Source organism: Tetrao urogallus, assembly GCF_951394365.1.
Source record: "Tetrao urogallus genome assembly, chromosome: 4".
NCBI classification, from domain to species: Eukaryota; Metazoa; Chordata; class Aves; order Galliformes; family Phasianidae; genus Tetrao; species Tetrao urogallus.
Window position 1 is genome coordinate 65568649 of NC_136817.1, and position 21827 is coordinate 65590475.

At 45.2% G+C, this 21827-nt stretch overlaps 1 protein-coding gene across 1 annotated transcript in view; it reads right to left on the reverse strand.

The window, feature by feature from the left end:
* Positions 1-21827, reverse strand: part of REEP1 (receptor accessory protein 1) — a gene marked incomplete at both ends in the record, with an annotated part of 58458 nt that overhangs the window by 4844 nt on the left and 31787 nt on the right. The gene's annotated exons all lie outside the window — the stretch shown is intronic.

Genomic DNA, 21827 nt, shown 5'->3' on the forward strand with positions numbered 1-21827 from the left:
CACACACAAAATAAATCCCCAAAACTGGATTCTCAAACAGTTCTCAGTTGGCAAATGGAAACACAAAGGGCAAATGATTTGGCTACAGCAAAACCAGTCACAGGCAGGTCACCAGGGCTCTCTCCAGTGCCCAATTCATGTTAGCAGCTGAACACTGTGAGACAAGCTCAGGGTACGCTGCACACTGTCCTCTGGCTGCTAACCCTGTGTCTCTTCCCTCTGCCACCTCTCACAGGGGCAGGCTGAAACACACTGTCACAGGTTTTCAGGAAGAGCTGGAAATTGACTTCTTCCCAGCTGTGCTGAAAAAGCTGACAGTCACATTCCAGAGAGGCCTGGAGCAATGCTGAACTATTGTTTTTTTCCTATAGGTGACTGTGGTGCTAAGACTACACTGTAAAGAGAATATTAAATGTTCTTTACAGCACTTGGCAAAATCAGTCTAGGGAGATTTCATTTTAATCACAACTTTATCTTTCCACTTGGGAAGTGAGATATCCAGGAGATGCCTAGCTGAGGTCATCTTGGGTGCAGGAGCTCTGTGGTGCCCCTCTAAACCAAGGAGAAATGGAGTCAAGCTTGCATTAAAAGCTGCTTGTTTAGTGTTTGAGCACAGCCTGACCCAAGCACAGCCTGTAGACCGAATGCTCCCCTGACACCAATTCACATGACTGCTCCCAGCTGCCCTATTCCCCAGAGGTCCCTCAGATTTGGGTTGCAGGCTGGACATCAGGTAGTTTGTTTCCAGTTAGTTAAACTGGGTCAGGACTTCTTGAAACTGCATCCCTGAGGTTTGTGTGGAGGCCTACCGACACCCCTCAGCCCTGTGCCGCTGTGGGGAGCCAAGAGCTTTCCCTGGAGCAAAGAAGATATGAAGGGGACATGCCAGAGGGGTGATGGAAAACTAGCAGGTGAGCATTCACTGTGGAGATGCAGTGAGACGTTAAGAACATACAGGATCAGGCAAACGTGCTCTGTGGCCTTTGTCCTGCTGTGCACTGCAAAAGAAGACAGAAGGAAGTGTGAGCTGATAACACTCCTGGGACTCCCAAACTGACGTTGCTTTCTCCAGTTATTCTCTCTTGAATTGGGTGCTGGATGAAAGAGATGTTCGGGCAGCACTGCCACCCATGTTTTATATCTCCACAGGCAGCAGAGCAGAAGCCCAACGCTTCTGGAAGCCTCCCACTCTCCCCAGCAGCCTGAGTATGGTGTCCCTGCCTCAGAGCTGCTGCTTTGAAGACTGGGCCAAAGGTTATGAAGACCAAAACCCACACAAATGGGAACCAGTTTCACTTCAGCCTCACTGTCCTGGAAAAGGGAATACACGTGTCCAGCCTAGGCTTTCACAAACCTTGAGTACAGACATCCTATAAGGTCTGGAGTGAGAAGGAAGGATTGCCTGCCCATCCTGATTCAGACATCTACACTGTGGGCAATGCCAACCTCATATCCACCTGGAGTGCCAGGCTTTGTCCCATGGTTGTGGAACACTGCACTACTGTGAGACCAGAATCACAGAAGCAACTCACCTCAAAAGGGCTGAATGAGCACCAACTATGAGGTCATTTTTTTTGTGAACCAGGCAATGACAAGATAAAACCTAACTTTTCCTACACCAACAGAGTGGGTTCTCTGCAGGTGCAGAAAATAGGACTAAAGCAGGGAATTAACCAGAATAACTGGCAGATGTGAGGAACTACTGGGAAGGGAGATGGAAGCTTAAAGGGAACAGATGGGTTCAGGGACACCAAGGTTTGCTCCTGGAGAAGGGGCACTCCAAAGAGCAAAACACAGTTGGGGCTGGCTTCTCAAGGACAGTGCTTGGCCTCAAGTCACCTCCTGTATGTTTCTAAGAGGCATCAGGGCTTTAGGGCACTATCATATGTCCCCAAAGTGGCAGAGCCAGCAGTGTGTGCTGCTCCAGGGAAGCAGCTGATGGGCCCTGGGACTGGTTCATAGCCAGGAGGGGTTGTGTGAATCCAGGGGCCATGTAAATCCAGGTCTGTCCCCTGGCTCTCTCACCTTCAGGAGGCTCTCACTCTCCATCTCAGAGCAGGGCACCTTTTGGGTGTTTTCACCTGTTACGTTTTTGCCTACACATCTTTATACAGAGGGGTAGAATTACTGCAGAAATGGGAAAAATGCTCATGTCCTAGGCTCAAGCTGCTGCTACTTCTTGTAGAAACGTCTTTTCACAGTCCAGACCTATGAATTTACATAAGCATAACAGAGGTCAGGACTTTGCCCACTAACTACAGATGAGCAAAGAACTTTGATGCAGATTCTCAGAAATACTTGGATACTTAAATACAGTTACAGGGGAATTGAGCACCCCAATACCTTAGAGAAGCTGGACCTCCCCCACCCTTATTTTCCCAGGCAACACTTTTTTCTTCTGTCACTGTAATTCCTCAGGAACTATATAACAAACCACAGTCACAGACTACACAGCCAGGAACAAGGTGTTGTATTATTGTAATGGAACATGAGGTCACTCCAAAGCTAAGCTTTTCTGGGGGATCCTTCATATAAGGAGTTTTGCACAGCACTTAATATGAGCAAGAGAGCAGATATTTATTATATGATGGCGATCAGCTTCTTTTCCCTGCAACAGAGACAAATTTGCCATCATTTCCAAAATGCATTGATCCAACTCATATACTTCTCCAACAGTTTTCATTGCCAAACCAAGAAGTTAGAAGCAGCCAATCTACCAGCAAACGCTGCCCAGGGGCCACAAAACAGAGGCAGACAGAGGCTTGTCTTTCCAAAGCTGAAGTCAAGTGCAACCAAAGCAAACAAGTCTATTCACATCATCAACAAAGTCACTGGTTAATGAAAACACATCCCACAAATGATTAAGTTGTTAAGTGCTAGTCTATTCCAAACACCTCAGAAGAAAACTCATGCAATCTTTAACACTTACATCAGAGTCCCATAATATTTACATAGAGAAAAGGAAAGAATAAACTGTTAGGGGAAAACATTTGGATGTAGAAGGGGAAGGAACATTGTTTCAGAGCACAGAAATTCTCATCTTTGCTTTCAGAACATCTGTGGTTGAACTGGAGTTTATTAAACAACAATGAATGTTTGAACTTTGTTGCTGAAGTGGAAATGTACTTAAATGTACTTAAATGTACTTAACCTACTGATTTGCTATGAAAATTTTTCCTTCCCTGACATTACTAAAATAAATATTAAAAACTCCCAAATTGCCATTCAGAGGTACTGCTGAAAAGTGATGCAAATAATGCCCATAAAAATACGATTCAGCATTTAGAAGGAAAGTTTTAAGGAATAAAATGCTTACAGCAACAGAAACTGGTTGTCTGGTCTTTGAGCTCAATGAGAAAAAGGTAAAGAAGTGTGTAAATCCCTAGCACAAGAGATAGCAGCAAAACTGGCTACAAGCAAAATGGTCACCTAGACCATTTAATTGTTTTGCTCAGGGATGTACGAACAGCTTCCTTGGTGAAAAGTCAATTCATTGTTAAGAACACTTTCTGCTAAAAGAATCTCAGGTGTGATTTGCAGCATACCACAAAGAAGGAGTTGGATACATCTAATATACCAAGAGGGTGATTTAAAACACAACTACACGAGCATCCCATGAAGGTCTTCGCTGAGCTCTCTGCTGCTTGTGTGATCTGTCAGCTTGTCTTCAGGGTGACAGCCACGTGTGGGAAAGGGCCCAACATTATTTTATTGGAAAAGCTCTAATAAAATAATGCTCCTAGAGGCTTTGTGCTGCAACATCTTGTGCATGGCTGACGAACACCTCGGCTAAGCTGCCCATCAGTCACTGCTGAGCTGTAGTTTTAAAGGTGCACATCCCTGTATCAGTCACATAAGTGCACATTCACAAACCAGTCTCATCTGTCTCTAATGTCCTTACACATTTCTTACGCTGCCTGAAATGATTATTAAACTTCCCCTCAGATATGTGTAGCCATAACAGTTTCTGTGATACACAACAAATTTTAAACATCTTTGAGATATATTTATTCTCTGCAAAGTCTAAAACTGCTCCTCTCTTTCAGCCATGCCACACAGTCTTTGCAACAGCACCTAAAAGATGTTAATTGAGATAACAGCACTGAGCACAGAAGTTATTTCTTAAATGCAAGTCCCAGACAAGCTTGTTTAGCACTGAGCAGCAGTTAAGCATTTACTGGGCACTGCCAAGAGACAAACAAATCCCTGAAGGTTTTCCCTTTGTCCTTCCGGAAGGGGAAAAAGAACACTTATGTAATTGTATCACTGTTCCATCGTCATCCTCAGGGTGAACAGCCTTGAACAGAGAAGAGATGTCAGAAACTTGAGTAAAGACCTGGGAGAGTCTGTGAGCACAGATCACGGTTTTTTGATAATAAGGGTGATGAGGCACTGGCACAGGTTGCCTGGAATGGTGGTGCATGCCCTGTCCCTAGAGACACTCAAGGTCAGGCTGGATGGTGGTTCTGAGCTCCTGATGGACCTGTAGGTGTCCCTGTTAATTGCAGGGGATTTGGACTAGATAAGCTTTAAAAGCCCCTTCCAACTGAAATGGTTCTATGATTTGCCTCTGTGCATCATACTGAACTCACTGTAGCCTTCAGCCTCTGTACAGATGCCCATTCCATGGCACAAGGAGACTGCATCTTCATGAACCCCCTGCAGTTTGGCCCAAATTAATTTGTCTGTGTCCAGTGCCTCCTTCGGGATATTGCCCAGGGAGCTGGGAGGGCAGCTTTTTGCTCCCACCAGCCTGTGCTCTCCTAAGAGCTGTGGGGTTTTAAGGGAGACATTTGAGTTTCACCTGCAGAAACATTAAGGCAACTGCTCCTGCCACAAAGGCCTCATCAAGGCTCTGAGGCAGCCTTTAATATCCTGCTTGAGGTTAGGCTTGAATATCTGCCCTTTTAGATTATAATCTCTTCAGGACCGAGTACTTCTAACATTTGTATCCTGCAACTGGCTTCACGGAAGTTGGTATGAAAGAAAGATCAGTGCCAATAGATTGGAACAATTTAGTCCAGTTAAGCAAACTTTGTTTCTTTCTCTGCAGCTTTGAGGAAAAAAACATTCATGTTACATAGTCAGGGACCTGCCCTCCAAGATCCCAAAGCTGCACTTAGTAAGGAGCATGTAAAGGGCACGCCATTGTCTGCAAGTGCATTAATGCATGCATTGCCTTGGAGACAGAGAAAGGGCAGCCCGTGGGGGCAGAAGGAACTTCCTATAAGATGCAGCATATTGCAGCTGACACGGTCAGAGCAACTGGGTTAAGGAAAAAAAACAGCAAAATAAAGCAATAGCAAAGTGTACACAAATTTGGGCCCAATTTGTAAACACATTGGTTTGACTACTGTTGTAGCATTATTAAAGGACCTCCCCAGGTTTAATTCATGCCTACTTAGCACTTCAGGATTCAATGAATATTTTATAAATAACAGTGAAAAGTCAAATCCATAAAATTAGTTTAGGCTAAAATTAGAAGGGTGCTAATAAAATGCACTGTGAATACAAGGAGTTTATGACTACTTAAACAGATACCACTAGAAGGAAGCTTCATTTTCCTGCACAGCAGCATGCTCACCCCAAATGTGAAAGTGCAAAGAGCTAGAAAAGAATCATAGAACCATAGGATCATTGTATGGCTTGGGTTGGAAGGGACCGTAAATCATCTACTTCCAACCCCAACAGCACAACAGCGAGGGTGACAAAGCAAGTGTGTGAAGCTTGATTTGCCACCAACATAATGTGCAAGGAGACAGAGGGTCAGGCTGGGAGCTCCAGCCTCCAGGCTTATAATGCTGCACGCCTGGCTGCTCTGGAGGTGACATGAGCCAGCTGTGTTTTCACAGCAGTGGCTGCAGTACGGTGGCAGCACTGCGATCCTGAGTGCCTCTGCTGCAAAGCCCTTAGGGCTGTTTGCAGTATACAAAACAAACAGAAAGCACATGAGATGAGGGGTATAGGAATTACGAAAGTCAGCTCCCACTAACACGAGACACTGCCCGTCTGGATTTCTTCTTCCTCCCTAAACAAAGGGTTTGGCAGCTGCATCCTCTGGCATACCCAAACCTGAGGCCTCCCGCTCCTTTCATCAGCCACTGGGACAAAATGCATCCTCTATAAGAGAAAGGACTGAGGCTTTTTCTCCAGAGATAAACTCCCCAGCCTTGGGTCAGTAAGGTGAGCAGCACTGCAAAACTTGCCGTCAGCACACAACGCGGCTCACAGACCCACTCGTAGCCTGGCTGTCCCCTTGCTTGTTCCCCTGGTGTTAGGAAACCTGGTGAGTAAGAGCAGCAGGAGCAAGCCAGGCTGGAGAACACAGCCATGCCCAAAAAGTATGCGTGGATATCAGGGTGCAGGAAATCCAGCACTCACCTCTGAGGAGTCGGCATACTGAGCAACACGTGCACACTGAAAGAGGAGCTGAGCGTTAGGGACTCATCAGGGTAAGCTACCATTTCTCAGAAAGCACTGAGCAACTCTAAATCTGCTGAACAGCCCCAAGGAGGGCTTTGTGGCTCCTGTTTGCACAGAGATGATCGTCTCTGCTCACCATCACAAAGCACAGACCCAGGAACGAGGCTCACGTGGCTGTGTGCTAAGACTGGGAGTACATACAGCTCCTGGGCTCCATTCTCAGATCACTGAACAGAAATAACTCCTGACAGGAGGGGAGCTTGGATAAGCAATGTGCAACACAGCACAAGTGGTTGTGTGATGTAAAGACAGGTTACAATACTGGGGCTTGCATTGCTACATGCCTGGATTTCCTTTTCTGTAGATTTAGATGAGATGTTTCCTAGCATTGGTGCAGACACTCAGGCAGCTTCTAAACAAATACATTCACAGAACCCTGATGTTCCTCAACCAGGAACATAGCAAGAAGTTTTGCAATGGATTATTAAGAATGCAGATAACCAAGGGAATTGCACTGCACCCTTCAATGCAAATGCAGGTGATTCACAAACGTTCACAAAACTGTTATCTTCACAGCTTCACTTTGTGCTTTAGGAAACAGCCTAGAAACCATTCCTAGTTTGAGCCTCCTGTTTTAATTCTCAGAGTGGCACCAGTGACTCCAGATAAAAGGATTTTCTGGAGCTAGAAGGGTTTGAGCTGTTTGTGATTTCTTTAATAAACATTATCCCTGCACTGCTGACACTGACAACTCTTCCATAGTTTCAACCTCTGATTTTACACAGAGGGTAACCAATCTCAATTTTCTGAAGGCTTGCTCTCTGAGACCATATGACATACGTACATGGGCTGTTCCTAGAGCTTTTCTGGTCAGCGGGGACAGGGCTGTCCAGACACACACTGAGTGCTGATACTTCCCAACCTTTGCTCCATCCTGCTAAGCCTTCAGAGCTTAAGTTAGAAAAGCAAACTAAAAAAACAGCCCCGACTCTCTCCTCACAGAGGGGTATCAGAAAGCACATTGCATATTTCTTTTTTTTCTTTGAGATCATTCCAGCTAAGAATGACCTCTGCCTCAGGAAAGCTCAAGCAGTAAGGGCATTCAGTCTGGGCAGTAGGTGCCTTTGTAGGGACACTCTGGGCACACTGTGTCACCTCCAGACACTGATGTCCTGTCAGGCAATGCAAAGCTGCTTGCTGAACTGTCTCACTGGCTAACCCAAAATAAAGGCTGGCTTCCAGCCCCCTGCCCACACTGGGAGCGTCAGCAGACATCAGCAACCATGACACGTTTGCATCAACTGTGGGATTGAGCTTTGAGACACAGAGGCCACCATCCCATTCCACCAGTCACAGTGTCACACTCTCCAGCCATTGGAAAGGAACGAGTTTCATCTGCACTGTCAGGATACTTTTAAGGCAATAATACAAGGTTAAGAAGTACAAAAGCCCCACGCTGTTAATACAGACACATCTGTTTATTTGGCACATTTGCCAGAAAAACAGGATTGCCTTGAGAAGTACTTGGAAACACTGTTCTGGACCTTTAATTGTTCATCATGATGAACAGCCACACATTTACAGTTCCCCAATGAAAGGGACAGTTCTGCCTGGGGGAAAAGCACAGGTTGGAATACGCATCAGAGCTATAATATCACCAGGATGCTAAATTGAGAAATGCTGAACTAAGAGCAAAGTGAGAGATGAGATAAAGAGGACAGGTGGCTGGGCTGTCATGCATAGGGAGGGCACGCACTGTGTTTCCTTGGCGTGCACTGAAGAAAGGTGTGCATGTGCTTCACAGAAGCAGTGGTAATGCTTTGTGTAACACACTGTGTGGACACAAGTCACAGCAAAGCTGTCTTTGCCTCTTGTGTTGCCCACACGTGGCTTTAGATTGGGCGTGGGGAGGAGGAGGAGCACGGTCTTTCTGTGGGATGGGTGTGAATAGTTCAGGTGCCTGCCCCGTGGCTCAGCTGTCTGCACCAAAGGCTCGCTGAGCATCTCAGCTATTGCTCAAGCACTAGCACAGCTGCCTCAGCCAGAGTGCTGGTTGCAACTATGGGAGAAACAGCAAAAAGTAGGGCTCATTTCCCTTCTCTCAAAGGCAACTCTGGCATATCCTATGTCACAGCCTCATAAGACACTGTTCTGCAGACAAAAATAAACCGTTGCTGTGTCTGCATTTGGTACTGCTAACTAAATGCCAAGCTCTTCACACAATGCTTGCTGTCAAAAGGAAATTCAGGGAGTCACAAATCAATCTAAGCAGCACCAGTCACATGTTAAAAAATAACAGCAATGGAAATGAAAGTAGCTGAGTGGTTATTTAATGTAGTTGGAGTACAGCACAATGCTGCAGCCAGCCTTTGGCCAGAGCCAAAGCCCACTGCTGTTAGGAAAGTTGTCTCGGTGGGCTTGGAAGCATTCCCAGAGACGTGAAACCAGAACCCAAAGCGCTCCTGGTGCTCACTGGGGTAGTGGGGATTTTCATACCAACAGAGCTGAGTTTCAGCTGTCTCTGTGCAGGGAAGGCAGCAGACCTCTCTCCATCTCTGTTTGTAGAAATCACTTTCTTTTAAATATCCCACATGCACAGTCATACAACAGGATGGGAAGCGAGTAACACTGAGTTCCACACCAGATCTGGCTGCGTTTTCAATGCTCAAGGAATTCACTCAAATTGTAATCTAGACCTAAGGAGACAAATCTTGTCTTTGCCATATTGTTCTAAGTGAGGCTGTCCTTCCAGGTACCATTTGTTCTGCAGCCAAGCTGACTTGAGGACTTTGCAGTTCCTCACCTCTTGGTTTCCTGCTATATCTCTCCAAAGTGTCTTAAGTTACTTTGGAGGGCAAACAACAGCAGTAATTTCCCAGGACACTGACCCAGCATCCACAGTCTCACAGCTCTGGGGCTGCCACAACCTGAGAGCAGGAGCAGCAGGAGCAGCAGGCAGCTCCCCACACGTCAGCAGATTCTGTAGTGAAAACTAGATAGATCACAGACAGCTTGAGGAAATTACTTCTGATCTTCCCTGGGTGGTTTGGCTGCCTTTGGAGCACAGCTACACAACTTTCAGGATTTCTTCCCACCCACAGCTCTTTACTACCAGACAGCTTGAATAGCTTCATCAAGTCTGTTCCATGTCCTGAGGGCAGCATTTCACATCATGTTATCATAAGGCTCCTCTTCTCTCCTTTACACCACTGTTTGGCATACAGAGAAAATAAAGAGCCTGTGCTAGATGGAAAGCAAATCCTGCAGCTTTTGAGAATCCCTGATGGCCATATGAGAGCAATAAAGGGAGCTTTCAGGAGCACTATAAAAGCCCTCCCATGGGCAATCTGGGTGTGTAGGTATTCCTTCAACAGTGACTGTGAATGTCCCTTAAAAATGACCGATGCTCACACATGCTCCTAGGCATGGGGATGTCAGGATCAGAGTAAAGAGTAACAACAGCTCCAGCAGTGCTTGGCTTCCCCATTGTAGGCTGGCTTTGGCCTAGCAATGCCTCCTTCCTCAAGCAAACCCCACTAGTACATCAGCACATCCCAAAGCACCTAGGCAAAATATAACACTTCAGGTTACTGTCCCTGCTGCAGTTACTGACATTATAAATGTGGACACTGACACTGAAAGCTGTACTTGCATACAGCTGTAATTGGTCAGAATGAATGGAGGATGAGAGAGTGAGCAGGGAAACATCAGGATGAATGAATGGCAGAATGGCTATGGGAATATTGGAACCCATATCAAATCAACTAAATCACAGCACACCCACATGCAGTGTCTCAGATGCCTGGATGGGGAAAGGAAGGACAGAATAGGAGAACAGGAAAAAATAAGGGACACTTTGGATGTCCAGAAACTTCTCAGAGGTAGTGATAAGATGGAGAACTACCTAACAAATAGCAACTGAGAAACCTTGCAAGATTGGGATGGAACTGCAGTCAGGACTGCGACACCGATCAGGTTTTTTACATGTTCTGATCACTAATGTAAGGTGTACATAAGAAATCTTCTAAGATATACACCCTAAAATACATGAGAATCTTCTATCACACGAGGCTTTCAGGATTTGGCCATGGAAAGTGCAATTTGTCCTGGTTTACAGACACACTAAGGACACTCCAGGTCACACCAGCATTTTGTAGTAAAGCAGGGTCTGAACTCAGTTGTGATTCCCCCTGATCACCACATTGCCTCTCTTGCATATGCAAGACCTGTTCGCTCCAGCTTTCCCTACAAGCCTCCATAAAGTAGGATTTCTACTGCAGAAAGTGTATGCAGTCCTAGCCAAGCTCTCTGCTAACTTTCCTAAAGCTGTTCCATGCATCCCAGCTCTTGCTGTCAGGCTTTCTCATGGCTGGTGGCTTCTAGGACCTTTTCAAGAAAGCAGTGATCTCCATCTGAGTCATCCTCAGTTCAAACGGGCAGGGGTATTTTTGCTGACTCTCTCTGATGTCAGACCAACTTACTGCCATTATCTCTAAAACAGGAATGTGAAGAAAAGTCTAATGTTTCACTGTGAGACAGTGGGGATTGCTGACATGAACATTTGTATTATCTCGGGGCTTTGGGACAGGAAAAAGAGCCGTATGTCAGCTGTTTGATAGCAACTGTCTATGCACATGCCCATATATAATATATTATATGCACATGTGGCACACTAATGGGCAGCATATTCTTTCTCTCCCTTGCTTTCACGCAAAATTCCAACTAAGCAAACACAGAAGGTGAAGCAGTGAGACTATGCCTAGGCTTGGTGTGCAGCTCTCAGGGCCTCATACAGGCTGATAGATCCCACTCTTCTATATGCACACACACACACACTAGTTATGACTGGTCAATTTGCCCCTCTAGTCATTCTGACTACATACATAACTGTGCCCACACAAAACAGCACAAGGATTGGAGAGATCAGGACCATTCATTTTACATAATTTGATTTAAAGAGAGTGCAAAAGCCCCTTAGTGATGCCTGTCTGCATTGGCTGTGAGGGGAGAAGGGCTCTGCAACAAGCAGGGTGAGGAACCTCAATGAAATAAGTAAGAGTAAGAAATAAGTAAGAGTAAGAAATATATAATAATGAAATAAGTAAGAAGTAAGTAAGACGGGATGGATGGAGGGTTTGGAAGGTTTTCTTTATTTGTGTTTGAATAAGAGTTTTCTATTCTGGACATGAACACTATCTTCAGATCACTTGCCACAAATGAAAGCAAAATTTGTTAATGGTGTATACAGGAATGGATTTCATTCCCACCACGTTTCCCACCAATAGTGCCTCTCATTGAAAACCTACCACTGATTTTAGCCCTAAACCCAACTTTTCAGCTAGTGAAGGCTGATACTGGCTCCCTGCATGCACAAGTCCAGTCCTTGGTACCAGTCAGGAATAGTAACCATCAAACAATACTGTTCTCTCTCTTTAAGTGCCAAGAGACTCAACAGTGTGTCTGTGTCCTGTGAGTTCTGATATGTGCTGCCTGCAATGTCTGTTTCTATATATTCCTGCCAACTGCATGACTTCATTAAGCTGTGTGATATTCCAGACAACACAACACCGAAAATAACGCTGGCACTTACCTGAGCTGCCAGTGCCTTCCGATGCACTTCTGGATGTTTTTGGCTGGCTCTGTTTGCTACTTGTTCGTACAGTGACCGAAGGAGGAACAGTGCTGCTGCTGTCACCACGAATTGTTGAGAGATCCTGCATGCTAAAGCTCCTTAGTCTCTCAGACAGGGCCCCCTGTCCCTAGTTAAACAAGCAAGCAAATGACATACACAGAAGTTAGATTAGACAGTGCATTTCAAACATTCCTTCTCCCCGGTTCATTGAATGAAATGAAAATGAATGAAAGTTTGACCACTAGGACAACAGGGAAAGAAAAAATTGCCTGCTCCAGTAACCTAGAGAGGATGTAAATGAGTGTTAAAAGCATCATTGTGCTGTCTTTGCTCTTCCGTTTAGAGTGGTTCTGTGCACAAAATGTGATCAGTTGAAACTGTGATGGAGAGCATCTCTGATTCTTCAACGCAGTCATTTGAACTTGGAGCAGCCTTGGGCACATCTGAAGGAGGAGGAGGATGTAGGAACTTTCTGGTAGGAACTTTTCTTCAATTATACGAGGTTCTTGTTTCAGAACTGCAATTAAATGGTCCACATCAAAATAATTTCCTTTTGAAGTTAATCCTCTACGATGACACTCATCCAGCAGTTCTCAGTCACACTAAGAATTTTCAGAGGACAGCACATTTGAAATTTGGATGTAATAAAAAGTTATTCTTAAAAGCAAATAATTATTCCTGTGCTTTTCTCATGCAGCTTAAGGAAGAAATAAACTCCTTCCATTTGTGTTGCTTTTCAGACTAGCTCTCAGTCAAGAGACAAAGACATTCCGTGCCTGTCCCTTAGTGAAATGGCATTGACATGCTGATGTACTGAGTTACCTAAAAGTACTGATTTACCAGCATCACTTCAGAAATTTCACAAGCAGAGTAATGAGAAATCAGTGCTTCTACCCTATATAATTTCCTTAGCAACTTACTTTTAGGCCCTGTAGTTAGACACAGCACAAGGTGCTTATAACCAAAGTTGCCGTGGCAACTTTCAGTCTTTACATTCAAGGAAATTGCTGGATCAGTAATATACCAACTTTTCTTTATAAAAAGCTTCAGGCTGAAAAACCCTCTCAGGATTCAGACTTCCAAAGCCTATCAGTTCAGCCACAGACAGGCTGCTCATCCCAGACTACAGCACTTTTCTACATCAGCAAGAACCAAAGAGCACATGGTGATAACTCCTTCAGTGCTGCACTGAAACATCATCAGTAGAAACACACACCATTAAGCACAGTAAAACTGAGCTGTTCTTTGTAGGGCAGTCACCTGGTGGAGCCAGCCAGGAAGCCACAGTAGGGTTTTTTTCCTCAGTTTACTGAACATTTGGTGTCTTAACACCTCTCTGTGCATGCTTGGTTGGCACCATGATCAAGGCAATCTCAAACATCAGCACAGAGTAGGGGGATAAATGGACTGAGAGCAGTACTGCACAGAGGGACTTGGGGGTGTAGGTGGCAGAAAAACTGGACGTGAGCAGGTGATGGGGGTTGGAATTTGATGATCCTTGAGGTCCCTTCCAACCCAAACCATTCTGCGGCTCTTCAAATTCCCGCACTGCCGCCCAGTTGTCGGTGCTGATTAAAGGGGACACAAGACATTCTACCCCAGAGTCTGACTACAACAGACAGCTCCCTAACAAGAACTTGTTATGAGCAATCAGATCACTAGCTAATGTTTTGCTGTTGCAGAATGACTGGACAAGCGAAGCTGAGGGCTTAGCAATTGATAAGCTGCTGTACCACAAGTGCTGTATTTCTCTTGCACCACCAGCTCAAATGTCAGCAGAACTCAAGCTTTTAGCCTCCTCCCGGCTGCTTTGCTCAGCCAGCTAACCCAAATAGCATTTCATTCCACAGAGTGATTTCTGTATGTGGATGTGAGTCAGATTAGAGATGAGATTCATGTCTCAGACCAACCTGGCAGGGAAGATGACACTAATACACTCTTTTGCATTGAAAATTAAGTTATTTTTTGCACTGCAACCTGTGATATAATGGCACAGAATGATCTAAAAGCTTTAAAACAAGGACCTAATGTATGCTTCTCATCATTTGTTTTGTCAGGGAAGGAGCAGAGAAGGGCCAGACTGGAACAGGGCTCAGTGGCACTGACAGGACAGAAGACAAACACTAAAAAGCACATGGTAACATCACCTCCTAGTAAAGAACATTAACCCAGTGTTAACAGCCCAAGCCACAAACACTCACCCAACCAACATAGCCTGGAAGGATCAGAAATTTTGGTCCTTTCCAAAATCTGCAGTCAATATCATGACAGATACTCTAAAAGGCAATGCAACAGAATTACTTTGCCTCTCCAGAGTTCATCTCTGCATTCACACTGGAAATACAAGTTTTAAAAGGGAGGTGGACTTAAGAGTTGGAAAAAATTGAGTCTACATACTATGGAATCATTCATAAAAATTCTTCTACATTTGTAGGTGGTTGTATACAGTCTCTAGGAAAATAAAGTTATGAACATAATCTTAAAATCTGCAATATATGTAACAAAGTCTCATTAAGTATAATCGAAATATAAACAAATAACAGCATCTGGATTTCATCATATCTTCAGTTAGACCATCTGAAAGAATTCTGCAGACATTATTTAGGCTTCAGAACATCTTTAATAACTAGAAACTCCATTTTCCAGCTGAAACTGTAACAGCACAGTGACCGGACACAAATCAAGAATCGAAAACTGCCAAGTCATGTAAGAGAAGCTTTCTGTTAATGCAGGATGGCACCTTCTGGCCTTTCGCGTTTTAGGATCATTAGTTAATGGACAGGCAAGGGAACACTAAGTCACACTCACCGCACTTCCAGCACAATACTAAACCTGTTAATTTTCTCCTCTCTTTGCTGTAACTCCTGTTACACAGTAGCAGACATGTCTGCATGCATATTACAGCTTCCATTCTGCAGACACTTGCTACCAGGGGCAGTGCATACTCCTAGGGCATCAGTTATTGCTACAGTGCCAGCAGGACTTCCCCAGCCACCCCTGTCAGAAAATGCTTGCAGAAATCCATCTTCACCTTTGGGCCAAGTCCTGGTCTCTCTAGCCCCACTGCAAGCCCAACCATTCTAATGAGATCACAGCAATGGGAACGAGGCTCCCTCTGTCCATTAGTGAAAAAAAACAAAAACAGACATGGCAGCTTGGCCAACACAGTAGCAACAACCTGGGTTAGATGGTTTTTCTGCATTCAGAGCTCCCTGCCTGACTGCTGGAGTCTCTTACTGCCAGCAGAGGACTTGGAAGGCATTTTGCTGGTGAGATCAAGGAGAGGCTTTTAAAGCTCAGCACATAGGATCTACCTACTGGAAGCAGAGCAAACAGCATCTGTCCTGAGACCAATCTCAGCTGAAAACAGCTCAAACTAGGCTTTTGCAAGGAGGCAGATGTTAGTTAGGTGTAAGCAGAAGCATTCAGCAGATTACCTGCCCTTTTTTCTGGTCCAAATACAAGTGTAAATGAAGTAGTTGAGAGACCTAGCAAGGGAAAAAAAGAGCCAATGTGGCAACAAACATAAAAGCTTTGAGAATAAGGTCGATTTGAAGCATAAGTAATCAAGGTGAGACATAAGCATGACACTGTTGTACAGGGACTCACACACACATAAAAAGCAGGGGCACCCACCTGTGAACTACAACTTTGAATGTAGATTCTCCCTTCCTCAGCTCTCCCAGAGAGATGGAGAGAACACTCCATAACCCCAGCTGACAGGGTGTTACCTAGCAAGTGTGTTTAAAGAGTTAAGCAAATCATCAACACAACAGGCTGTCACTCTTTGCACTTCACAGGTTCATCCCACGGGAGAGACCCCCAGTGTCTGACCACCTCTGTAATACAGACTGACAGTCATTAAGAACAGACTGCACTACATGACTAACCTGTGACTAGTTTAGGTACAGGATTAGGTCAGGGATGCTCAGGAGTCATTTTAGTCCAAGTGATTACCAGCCCTTCTGAGAAGTGGGGTAACACTGGGGAATTACACCAACAAGCATGTTTGCATGAAGAAGCTCACAGGGCCTGCCTGCAGAACGCCCTGATAAGAGCAAAACCATTGGCTCTGTGGGCTAAGCAGAGGCCGGAATGAAGGGAGCAGTTGCTTCTGCCATTGTCAACCCACATGAATGCAGCTATCCTATAAACAATATCTTTATGGCTTGCGTGCCATGGGAAGAGCTACAGAGTTTGGAGAGGTCAAACAGTACAGAAGACTCAAAGGGAAATCAGCTGACATTAACGTTGATGGTGGAAACTTAATTTCATCCACCCTTTTGTTTGTGCAGTCCATTTCCTCTCTTGGGAACAGTATGAAATTGTGTCTCCCAGCCCAGCCTCTCAGGGTACTTTTATTGTTTGGTTTTGCTGTCCTGTGCATTCACTGGCGATTGTCTGCTCCTGGAGACATTAATGCAAGAGCCAACGAGATGAAAAAACCGGAACCAGCTGGGTGGATTGTACCTCTGCAGCAGGGACTGTGTTTTGTTGATTTGGGGGAAAATCAGTTTTTTGAATCTTCAGAGTGAAAAAATGTATTACACCACAACAGATACCATTCATGAAATACTGATTAGTGGTAACATATGTTCCAAGAAAGCCTTTGTTGGGATAATATAGCTCAACCAAGAGATCACTGGCTTTGGATCCCAAGTGAAGATCTTCTGAAGAAGGCTGCGTTCATAAGGAATGTGCTCAGCCCTTCTGAGATAACAATAACAGGTGCCCTCCTGATTTCTGCAGCTCCTGGCCATATAAAAGAACAGGCACACGTTATGTATGGCCGTTACAGATGTGGTACTAAACAGACTGGACAGACTGTCCTATGATGCATTTGATAAGCAAAGAAACACTTTCTCTGCAACGTTGTCATTACAAAGATGCTTTATCCTTCCTTTTCTTAGGAAAGGAGGCTCCCCACCTCACTCTTTCCCAGTTCAAGTAAAACTGCAGGTCTCCACTGTCATGCCACAGAAGGCACCATTTCTTCCACAGAAGTCTGGACTCTAAACATTAATAGCTATCAATCATCATGGGAAATCAGAGAGCTAAATATTTCTGATTTCTGGGCAGCTGTGCTGGCTACATCAGCCAAGTACTTGAAATGAAGGAAAAAATGCTGTTTGACCAGTGAGGATAAAATCTAAGTGATCTTCGGTGTTTCTTCTCCTGGCTTAAAATCCAGCAAAAAATGGAAGACTTTCCAACAAATTTCCTGGGTTCAGGAAACCTAACCCAGCAGTGCTGCAGCCCCTATGGGGTGATGAGCCCAGAGGGAATGGAAGTGATGTTGCCAGACCTGTCAGGTGGTCTTGAGCTGAAGCAGTTTAAGAGCTGCTGATGCAGCAGTTAAAGAGGTGGATGTGAGTACTGAATGCTTCCCCCTTCATCTGCATGTCTGGCCTTTTTAACAGATACCCAGAACGACTGCTAGCTCTGGCAGCACTGCAAGCCATATTTCACTACGCATGAAAGGCTCCTGGACTGTTTCTCATACTTATTAGGCATAAATGTCTTTTCATCAACACCAGTCATGCATGCCTGCACCTTCCACCTTGTTCATCATCTCCTGCCAAGGCTCTGTGCCCACTGCCAGCAGTGTGCTGTGCCCCCTACTCCCTTTCCTGAAGGCAGGCTGCACCAAGGGGCACGCAACAGGAACAGCATCAGCTTCTGTGCAAACAGAAGACCAAGGGAGTTATGTTATTAGAAATCTTGGGCTTATGATGGCCTGGTGGCTGCAGGATGTTTTCTGCAGCTCTGCTCTGAAGAACAGAGTTGAGACTGCAATTTGAGGTGGTTAAGTAGTTGGGGGCAGGATTTGTCTTGTGGTAAAATTACACTGACCTGTTTGGCTGAATTGGTTTGTTCAGGATGAGGAATAAGAGAATATGATCTGGGAAATGAGGAAGATTTAAGGAGAATGGAAGAAGTTAAAAGCTGGAGAGAGTGTAAAACTGGTGATGGAAGGGCTATGGAAACAGAGGAAGCAAAGGCAGAGCACAGCAGGCTCCGGAGAAGGGAAGGAAGGAGTGGAGAGTTAGCAACTGGGGACAGAGGAAGGCAGCAGGTGGTGGAAAGCTTGGGGTGACAGGTGGAAGATGAGCAACTGCTCCTATGGGTGTGCCAGAAGAGGCTGGTGCTGCCTCCAAGCCATCAGTACCACTCCTCACTGCAGTCACACACGTGTCTCAGCTGCTCTCATCAGAAACCAGAGCACCGCCAATGAAAGGCCTGTTTGTGCCCAGGCCTCCATCTGATGGCTCTGCTGCCCAGCCAAAGCCTTGCACCTGCCCCACTGTCTGTGTCCCATAACAGCCCTGCTGCTGCTCTGTTTCTGCAGTGACAGCAGAGGGAAGGCGAGACACTTAGACACAAATCAGGCTCCTTTTCTGCTTCTCTTCTGCTGCTGCAAGCTGAGCCGGAAAAGAGGTGATCAGTGCCCACGGCTCCTTGGGAGTGGGAATGGCTGAACTAACTGGAACAAAAAACATGCAAAGAGCAGCAAGATTTAATGCTTGGTCATCTAATCCCACCACTTAGCACTGACCCACTTGAAGTCACAGTGTGTGACAGATGACCAATCAATGAGGACAGGATTACAGAGCCCCAAATAAGATTATGCTCTTTAGAGGGGACACAGGCTGTTCGGGGTAGGGAAAAGATCTGTGCTGAGCACCTAGAAGGGATAATAAACCCAGCTATCTAATGCCCTGTCTGCTTAGAGAGCATCAAAAATAGACTCTACTCAGAGAGAGAAAACACCCAAGTGAGCCAGCTGGGCAGGCTCAGGGTACTTGGGACACTGACAGCTCCTCGGCCTGTAAAATGAACTGGCACAGGTTTGTGCCAACATTAGCACAACTGTGGCTTCAAAACAAAACAGAGCCGTGGAGGGGAGCAGGAGGAGGGGGAGAGAGAAGCTTGTACTTGGCTAAGAAAGATAGAAAGGGGAAAGAGGTCAGGGAACAGAGATAAGGAAGGTGTGTGGCTGTGCTCAGCTTGCAGCTTCTTAGCCTATGAGAAACATCTAAGTAGCAGCCTGTCAGACACAAAGCATAATCAGAGAGCCAGCAATACTGTGCTGTGTTGTGGATTAAAAAAAAAAAACAAAAAAAAGAACGATGGGCTTCACACAGAGATCACGAAAGAGAAGAGATCGTGATGGATCCGGACCACTGGGAGCACAAGATGTCCCACACCATGGGACAAAGACAGGAATGGACAGGGCTGTGCACAGTGGGAGACATATCTCCAAGTACAGGAGGCTTTAGATTGAAGCTAATTTACTGAAAAACAAGTCTAGATGGAGCACACTTTTAACCCAGCATCTCGCTGTGTATCTCGCCAGCAGAAGGTTCCCACTGCAATGTCTGAGGGTCTATTTCTTAATAGGAAATCATGTTTTCCTCATCCTTTAAACCAAGTGAAGAAGAAAAGAAGAGCAATCCTCCCACTTGCTGGTAAAAGCCCCATTTTCCATGGCACCTGCAGGTGCTCAATAGCTCTGAATAGACGGCCACCTCTGTAGGTTACAGTTTTAACAGACCTGGTAAAGGCTGAAACCCAATGAGCCTCTTCAGAGCTCACTTTCCAATCTACACTCAACTCTTATCTCAGGCAAGCTGGATACCCTTAAACTCTGGCATAGGGAAAGTCAGGATAAGGCTTAGAACTACTATTCTCCTTTCTCTTCCCTGGAAACTTTCCTCTGAGAACAGCACTGCAGTTTGGTTTTGCATCTGTCAGCTCAAAGTGTTTTCTAGATAAATAATCACTTAAACTTCACTCACACAGGATAATCTGCCTCTGTTATACCTCCTTCTCAAGTGTGCCAGTGAGGGTGCTGACATACATTTAACAGCGGCTGAAAACCAGGACAACAGAAGCTGTCACCATCGTTCAGCTCTTGGAAACCATTCCCTCTGCAGCAGGGATAGCTAAAGAGGAACACGATCACACCTGAGCCACTGCACCTCACGTCCTGAATACTGGAGGCACCGCAGCTCAGTCCTCCTACAGTGGAACACATCAGGCTGAAAATCACAGTCACAACCATTCAACTTTCCCCTGCCCAAAATTTCAGGCTGAGAAGGGCAGGGACAGAAACTGCCTCAACCACTCCTAACTACTGTACCATGAAAGTGTAAAGGTATTAAGGGTGAGGTTCCATGAGCAGCACAGCTGAACTATCTCCTACTCACAACCAGGAAGGGAAGGTCTTGTTTTTATCTCCTCCACCCATACTCCTCATGATGCACTTCTGTCCCTCCCCTTGTGTTGGCTCCAGCACTCATGGGACACACTTGTGGACTCTTCCACTTGATAAGAAAAATGGTGCTCCCTTTCTTTCTCCTTATGAATTTGCATTAAAATGGATTAGAGCTAATGCAGAGACCCAAACGGCTGGTGCAGAGAAACCCAACAGGAGTGGGAGCAGCACCCCCATTTTGGAAAAGGAGGGCTGTTAGATCACCTTACTCTGTCTGCTGAAACTGCACCCTGAGGAGCACAGAAGCAAGCAACTTGCCAGGGCTACATGCTGAAGTGGTGAAGAAGTCAGGAATCACATTTTTCCTCAAGTATGTTGTAACTTAAATCTCAAGGTTGAATGAAAGGAATGAATGTTCCTTGCATTATTGTATAAATCAATCAATCCGATGACTACCTCTCCATCCTATTAACAGAACACTTCCCTATCCCCAGAGAAACATGCAGGAAAGACTCTCTTGGTCCAGCACAGGAAGCAATATTTTAACTGTTTACTCTCAAGTCTGACTGGCAGATGTTCCATACAGCAGTACCACAGAAGTCACAGCACATGTTGGTTTCTTCCAGCAATGAAAGTGAAGCTTCATTATCTGAAACAAAGCAGTACTTTCCTTGTCTTCTCCATTCTGCCTGGTTTCCTGCTGCCACTAGAGCTGTATTTCAAGGCAGTGAGAATCTTAAGAGCAGTAGAGCAGTGCACCAGTAGAACTGAGCTGGGCTGACAGCCATAGTCTGCCCAATGCTTGGCAGTGGAACAGGAGGTAATTTTTGGCCTTTTTTTGGAACAGTTTTTGTGTATCCTTGTCACTCTGTGTGTATATGACACATCTCAAGGGCTCACACTTACATAACATCTTCTTCAATTCCACTTGCTTAATGGCCTATACCATATTTGGCCTCCCAAGGATGAATTATTCATTTTTACAGGAGATAAGGCCAGGATATGCTAAATGATGTGCCCAGGGTCATATGAAAAGCATTTGGCAGAGGAAAATAATTTCCTTCAACTCCCATTCATGCGTTTTTCCTAATGCCAGCATCCATCTTGCTCATATGCTTCCATTACCCTTCTGTGAGAAACACTGTATTTGGCTGCATGAAAGCTGCATTTTTTAGACAAGTCTTGTTCCACAGGAGTATTGTTGCTATGCACATCTATCCTAAGCTGTGGTAATCCACTGCCAGAGAGCAGAACCACAATACCCAGTTATCAAGTTCTTGCACCTTTCATGCAAAGAGATAACAGCTATTTTCTGGTCCTGGCTCTAAGCCAGGAACAGAGTACAGGACACACCTCCTCAGATAAGACCACTCCTCCAGCATCTACTCATTCCCCAAAAGCAACTAATGTCACTTCCCATTCACTCTCACATAAGCACATCCCCAGAGAATTACACACCAGGTATGTTATGCGTAAATCTGTCAGACAAATTTTCAGCCTTCCTGAACTTCTAGTCACAGGTACTTTCTGTTAGTATCTGGACTAGAGGTCACT